This window comes from Chenopodium album, chromosome 4 (genome assembly GCF_948465745.1).
Source record: "Chenopodium album chromosome 4, dcCheAlbu1.1, whole genome shotgun sequence".
Lineage (NCBI taxonomy): Eukaryota > Viridiplantae > Streptophyta > Magnoliopsida > Caryophyllales > Amaranthaceae > Chenopodium > Chenopodium album.
In genome coordinates this window covers 34,899,076-34,906,944 of record NC_137837.1, presented here as the reverse complement: position 1 = coordinate 34,906,944, position 7,869 = coordinate 34,899,076, and the positions used below count along the sequence as shown (strand labels likewise).

Below are 7,869 nucleotides of genomic sequence, written 5' to 3'. Positions count from 1 at the left end.
AATCTTAACGCTGAAGCATGCTTCGTCAAAATCAATCATAATTGTCATTGCATCACGAAGTATGAAGTGCTTAGCCTCCGTGCCTAAGTTACCCAAATACTTTCATCATGGAGTCAACCATTGAGATAGCCTAGGATGAATTAATCCTTGAACCTTGAGAAATAGTATCAAACAACATTTGACTAAGCTCATTCAACATGCATCTTCAAACTTTTGATTTTCTTTTTCACGTCTTTCTTTTTCGGGAGAAAGTCGGTACCCTCCACAATTGACGGAAAATTTTTGCTTTTTTGCTTTTTTCGAGTCGCACGATCACATTACAATGCACACACGAGTCATGTACACATTGAGTCATGTCATATCATTTTGATTTGAGTCTAACACATGTGTCATTACACTTCGAGTCGAGTCAACCTCGAGTCAGTCAAACATATCGAGTCAAGTTTATACCTTGAGTTGTGTCGAGTCAATGAGTCAAGCAACATTAAGCCTTAGGTCAACCCTAAGATAATTAAAAAAGATTGGCAAAGTTCTACAGTCAAAAATAAATACAGATGCAGCAGAACAGGGAAGACCCTACTCCAGCGCCTGGCACCAGAGATATTTCAGCAACGACAGAGCTCGAAGCCTACCAGAAAGGTGATTTCGACCTTATGCAACAATTTCGGGTTCCTTGGTACGCCAGTTAGCCCCTATAAGCAATTTGACATGATTAGTAGTCGGCTCGATTACAATCGTAGTAAGTGATTGACCTGACGAAAGATCGTCTCACTTAGCTTAAGCGCCTAAGTATTGGCTCATTACAATCGGTTCAAAAGCAAGCACTTAAACGACAATATTTCCAAATATGGATTGTCGCGCATTCTTATTAAACGACAAAGTTTTCCAAAAATTGGATTGTCATCCCCAACTGACAATATTTCAAAAAAATGGATTGTCGTGCATCTTCTTCAACGACAATTTTTCCAAGATTGGATTGTCATCTCTGGCAAAGTTTCCAAGCGTGGATTGTCGTGCTCCTTCTTTTATTGGCAAGTTTTTCCAAGTTCCGATTGTCATACATTCATCGGCTCGTTGGCAAGTTTTCCGAGATTGGATTGTCATACACCCAGTTCCCTATGGCAAAATTTCCCAAAGGATTGTCGTAGGTCTCTACTCATCATAAATTTCGGCAAAAGTTCCTCAACGTGGATTGTCATTCATTTCAGTAAGTGGAAATTTTCTCGAAGTGGATTGTCGGTCGACTCTTTTTCGCAAATGTTCCAAGGCGCGGATTGTCAATTGTGGCAATATTCTCCTAAAAGGGTTGTCGCATGGCGTTGGCAAATTTGCAAGGTGGATTGCTTTCAAGAGTTATATTCCAAGATGTGGATTGTCGATCGTAGCAAAGTTCTTATGAAAGATTGTTACGAAGCATTGGCAACTTTTCCAAAAATTGGATTCTGGCAAATTTTCTGAGATACAGATTGTCACTTCATCGTGGCAACATTTCCAAGGATGGATTGTTACGAAGCATTGACAACTTTCCCTAAATCGGATTGTCATACATCATACAAGAGTTGTGTTGGCAACTATTCCCAAAGAAAAGAGGATTGTCATCATAGCAAAAGCACCGACATACTGGTTCACAAGCAGCAAAGCGCCGACGTACTAGCATAGCAAACATTAAGAAGCAGTGATCTTTTCGAAGACTATCACAGCGGAAATTAGAGACATATAAAAAAGAAGCTCTTTGTTCAGAGACGAGTGAACATCGAAACAACAAGGTGGCGTTCCCTAGATTGTGGAGAGTTTTCACAAACGGATGGAGATTGTTTCAAGAGAAATAATCTTCGATAGTATTCCCTTAGACGTGGAATATTATCATTGCGGAGGAGGATAGTTTCAGGCGAAGCAATCTTCTAATTTGGAAGCAGTTACGGGCGTAGCGGTTTTCAAGCGGGATGGCATTCTCTAGCTTGCAGTAGGTCATCAAAACAACGGCAGCAGCAGCAAATCGGTTACTTTCAGAGACGTGTGCTCGACGGTGCAAGATACGCGTTTCTTAACTCTTCTATCTGTTTAACTAATGCTAGTTTTGCAGGTATCGGCGTTACAAGATTGATTTAGGATCGCAGAACGTTCTGAATCATTCTCCGTCCCTATCGTTACTTTGACTTTCGTTTTTCGAAACTTACGTTTCTCCAAACTCAGTCAAAGTGGGGGCTTCTGTAGACACCCATTTGTGTCTCCCCAAAAACCAAGCCCAGTGATGAGTACCTTTCACGTTGAATCATAATCGAATGAAACGAAAGTGTGGAAAGGTCTAGTGTTGCGGAAAGTTTTATTTCTTTTCTTTTCTCTTCTCCCTGTTTTCGAAAACTTTATTTTTAAGAAAACAGCCAATCCAGTTTGGTTGGTCCATAATATGGGTCCAATAGTGGTGTAGTTGGATGGGGCTTGCAAAGACCTTTCCAACGATATATTATAAGCCCAATTCCGATGAATATTGAGGAATTTATGGCCAATTTACTAAACTGGGCCCGATTTGAGTTTTAAGTACGGCCCAATGATCTAGGGGAGGGCCTAATATGATTTATCATTCCTAATGTAATTAGGAATGATTTTGGTCTTCTAGAACATTCTAGAAGGTTTTATCATTTTTAATTCAATTAGGATTCTTCAGAGTTTTAATTAGATCAAATAGCATTTTCGACCGAAATTATATTATTTTATCTTCCAGTACGGTAAAATTATCAGATTTTCGAAAACGCGTTAAAATCCGGTTTGGCGTCCAACCCCAGGCCTTGGCGCCTGGAATCAAGGTTAGCGCCAGACGCCAGAATTGGCGCCTGGCGCTAGCCACATTTCCTGGCGCCAAGGTGGATTTGTGGTCTTCATACTCTGTTTTGATAAATTATCTTTTTTGGATGATTTTCTCTATAAATATCGTACCAAAAACTCCGTTTTCATTCATCTACAATCTACAATCTACAATCTACAATCAACCATCACCAATTATCTCCAATCACTGATTATCAATTTTCTACAATCTACAATTAATAATCATCAACATTCTCCAATTCTATTTATTCATCATCTTTCTTTCATCAATTCTCAATTCTTAATCTTTTGGCATTCTTTCTTTCTTTCTCTTTCATACAAAATTCCGCATTCACAAGATCTAGAAACACCTAGCCATATTCGAAGTTGCCTTTGCCCTAGACGTGAAAGGTTTTAATTTCTGAGGGTTTGGTCCCAAATCTCTCTTTCAATTATTTAATTTAATTGTTTTGATTATTATTTTCCTTGAAGTTACTAACGTGTGTATTTTGTTATTAGAAAGAGGTACGAGGCATCCAAGTAAGTACTTTAATTGATTTATTGATATTATGATGTAGAAATCATGTTTATATTGTTGTTATGATTCCTAGTATCATGTCTAGGGTATTTTTAATATTAAATATGATTGCTATGATGCCTTTTATTCTCTTCCTAATATTTATTCATGTTAGTATCATGTTAGGGTTAAAGAATTGACTTTTATTGCTTAGTGACATGCTAGGGTTTGTTATTAATCTTGTTAGTATCATGCCTAGGATCTTGCTATGTTTTAACATGATTATTATTATTATCTTGATTATTTATTATGTTTCTTGATATGCATATTATTTATTCTTTATTGCTTGATCACCTTTATTGCATGTTAAAGGGAATTGGTATTTGCAATCACGCTTAATAAGATAATTAATAATCTTGTTAGGTTAATTGTGATTATAATTCAAGTGATCGCCAATAATAGTTTGTTTGTGCATTATATTCAACCAACATAGATTAAACAGGTTTAGGGTTAATCCTATTGATTGTATGTTAGTCAGAAAGCGCACATGAATACGAGCAGAATAAAGTAGAGGCCTATTATTAGGGCAGGTTCAATCTCTTTTAGGTTGGATTTGTACCATCATCCCCGAACCCTTATTTGGTTCATGACCTTATGGAGTTGACGATCTCTTGGATCGTTAAGGGGTGTAACCTTCACCTCGTGAACGGTTTACAAGTTCCTTAAAAACTTGTTGGCGACTCTTTTGCTCTATCTTCTTCCCTTTTGGACGCCACCGTACTTTAGTGTATGATCACAGTGGGGTTCAAGCTAGTGGGATTTTAAAGGCTTGAAATTATTCCCTACAGGGAGCCCCCCCTCTTCTTCGTCCAAGCTCATCCTCGTGGGCTCGTCTTTATGATGATGATGAACACCAAGGAAGGCAGTCTTGAAAGGGCCATTTTGGTGGGTTCATGGCAAAGATGACGCCTCCACCGCATACGTGCACCGATCTCTTGACTTGCTCTTTGCGTTCCTTCACACTTGAAGCTCCGAAAGGCAAACATGAGGCATCCAAATTGATGAGAGGAAGGCTCGGGAATCCTTGGAGACACGATCATAACCTAAAAACAAACGAAAACAAACAAATAAAAGGGAAAAAGAACAAATAAACAAAGAAATGCACAAAACAAGGAAACTAACTATGGAAAGCACAAACTAACAAAATAAAGAACAAAACTAGGAAAAACCAAGGAAAAGGGCTATAAAGAAGCATGAAAATCATTCTAAAAGAGGCCAAATGAGTGCCATAAATGACACTCATCAAATTCTTCTAAGCTAAACTTTTGCTCGTCCTCGAGCAAAACAAAGCAAGAAAGAATAAGGATGAAAGACTTATTAAAAAAGAAAAAGAAAGACTCAAGATGAGAATATACACTAAGACTCACTATCATAGGAATCACGGTTGTTTTTAGCTACAACAAGCCATTTTAAACCCCTAGATCGCCCTAGAGGACGAGTAATGCTCTCGTAAGGGTATTCAAAGAGTTTACCCATAACTCTCCCCCAACATCCAAGAGGCAAAACCATAAAAAGAAAAGAAAAATGGAAAACAAAACCTTTGCAAAATGGACTTAAAAAGAGACTACAATGCAAATGAATGAAAATCTTTCTCAAGTAGTCAAGGTATGCACGTTCCAAGATATCCAAGGTTGATTGAAACATAAGGTATGCTAAGAATAGGAACTAGACATCACAATCCACGTTCATCTCAATCGATCTTACCACGTTCTCCCCACTAGTCTCAAATCTCCCCTTAGCGAGCATCCCAACGATTCCTCGAAGGAACCGGAAAAAGAGATTTATTTAGGCTACTCGACAATCTTAACTATGCATCCCCTTTCCTTAGGCAATGACCCATGATTCCCTCCCCCGAATAGTGACTCAACTTCTAGGTCGAAAGGGCTTTCCCAAAGGTTGTAACGTAAGGCATAAAGGGTGAAGGTAGGCTAAAATTTAAAATTTGGCGGTTTTCCTAAATAGTGAAGCAAAAGGGTTATCAATCCTCAACATCACGATCAAGAAATCACCAAACAAAAATGACAACACCCCTGATATGTCCATTTTATATAGTAATTTACCCCCGTCCCTTGGTCATAATTAGTAGTGTTTTTGGCTCTTTCGAGCCACTTTTATTGCTAATTGGTGTTTTCTAGTGTTTTCGTAGTCTTTGTTGAGTTTTGTAGGGAATTGCACCTTTGGAGCATTTTCTCGGGTTTTTCATGGAGCGACTACGGGAATTAGAAGAGCACGACCATCTTTGAAGCCCAAGGCCGGTTAGAGTCATCGAGCCGGTGATTAAGGGCTCGGTAATCGGGATACCGAGGTATTTGGACCGAGTATTCAAGACCCGAAGAGGAAATCCAGATTGGGCCGAGGAATCAAGCCCAATCGAAGTCCAAGCCTCGAAGAGAAGCAAGGGCCCAATTGGGCAAGCTAGCACGATCGGGCGCGGCATGCATTTGGTGCTGGTGCGTGGCCTAAGGCGCGCCCGATCGTGCGAGCATCTATCTCGATCGGGCGTCGCTGCTGAGAAGAGGCGCAAGGAAAAAGGCGCGCCCGATCGGGCGGCCTCTAGCCCGATCAGGCGCGTGTTTTTCTCAGACCTGATTAGATTAGTTTTAATTTTTGCTTTGAGGAATGTTTAAGTACGAATTATGTACGTAATTTTTCGAGGACCTTCTTTTTTAGATTTTCTCTCTCTACTTAGGATATTTCTCTCTCTTAAATTCTCTCTCAACTCTTGTTCTTAATTACTTCCATTAATTCTGATTTCCTTTGGTAACAATATCTTCTCTTTTAATTTCAGCTATTTCATTTACTTCTTTGATTATGTTTTGTTTTATTTATTTGATTAGTTTTGTTATGATTATGTATGAGTAGTTTCATTCTAGGGTTTATGGGGATCCATAATTAAAATGAAGGGATAAATTGTTATTATTGATTATTGGTATTGCATGATAATTTCTTATTGAATTGTTTTAATTCTTTGCAATTAGATTATGAATTGAGCAAATGTAATTTGATTGTGAATGTTTAGCAATATTGAATTAATGAATCGAGCAGATGTTAATTTAATATTAAAGGCTATTTTTAATAGGAACTTAGATCTAGTAAATTGCGAGAGCCTGTTAGATCTATGTTGATTAATAAATTGCGAGAGCCTGTTAATCATGTTATTTGTGCAATGTTAATTATTAATTATTATGTTTTATCCCGGAATATTAATTATTGGTGAACCTGTGACCCTAGGCTTCCTTATTATTGTTTCTTTTCTCCCTAAACTTATTCTTCGTAGTATAGAATTTATTCCCAAAAATATTGGTTAATTAGATAATTTAGATTATAATAATTAATTAGGAGTAAAAAGACTTGTTTCCCTGTGGAGTTCGACCCTACTTCCCTATCTACTTTAGTTAGAGGACTTAGGTATTTACTTTTGATTAGGGGATACGACTTTACCCTGTCAAAATTTGGCGTCGTTGCCGGGGAAACTATTTTATTTTTATTTCTGATAATTTTTGTAGTCTAGGTTATTTTCTTTTTGTCTCAGAGAACTTTAGTTCTTTGAGACAAATATCACATTTGCTTCTAGTTTTTGTTTATGCCCAGGTGTTCCAGATCAGGGTACATCCCATTTGATCATGAGATCGAGCGTTCCTTTCATAGACAGAAAAATCTCTACAAGCAAATCTTGGCGGATTCTGGTGATAATAATAATAATCACCGCGATCCTCCAACTGTCTCTAGCGATTCAAAGGTATCATCAGACGCAGAATCAGAGATGGCGGTTCTAAAGAAGCTTAGTGATTACTCACAACCAAAGCTTTCAGATTTTCCACATCTCACTCCCACTCCGGCTCTTGATGGGGTTCAATTCGAAATTAAACCTCAATTTATAACGATGATAGAGAGGAAGCAATTCAGCGGAGCCAAGGGTGAAGACCCAAATCTTCACATTGTCGACTATTGTCAATATTGTAACACCATCAGGCAAACCGGGTTCACTCAAGACCAAATCAGGGAGATTCTTTTTCCCTTTTCTTTAACTGGAAAAGCTAAATTGTGGTTTAATGACTTAAATAGAACTGCACTTGGTATAACTGACTGGGAAACTCCGGTTTTGAATTTTTATAGCAAGTATTATCCTGCAAAGAAAACAGCCGTACTACGGAGTGCGATTCAGAACTTTGCCCAAGAAGCCGATGAATCTTTATATGAGGCTTGGGAGAGGTTCAAGGACCTACAAAGAGAATGCCCCCACCATAATTTAGCACAATGGAAGTTAATCCAAGCCTTTTATAATGGCATTGGAAATTCTTCTAGAATAATTTTAGATTCTGCAGCTAGTGGGAGATTTATGAATCTTAATGTTGATGATGTAGGTCAGGTTATTGAAGATATGGCGATACATAATTCCCAATATGGGAATCCTAGAGGATTTGCTAACAAGGGGAAACATAGTGTTGACTCTGTATCCTTTTTGCAAGCTCAGTTGACCTCTATCTGCC

The 7,869-nt window shown here is 38.2% G+C and overlaps 1 non-coding gene across 1 annotated transcript; it reads right to left on the bottom strand.

Moving 5' to 3' along the window:
- Positions 1-7,523: 7,523 nt before the first annotated feature.
- On the bottom strand, positions 7,524-7,630 carry LOC145629669 (small nucleolar RNA R71). The gene has a single exon (XR_014111827.1). It is a non-coding gene; the product is annotated as a small nucleolar RNA R71 (small nucleolar RNA).
- Positions 7,631-7,869: the final 239 nt, after the last annotated feature.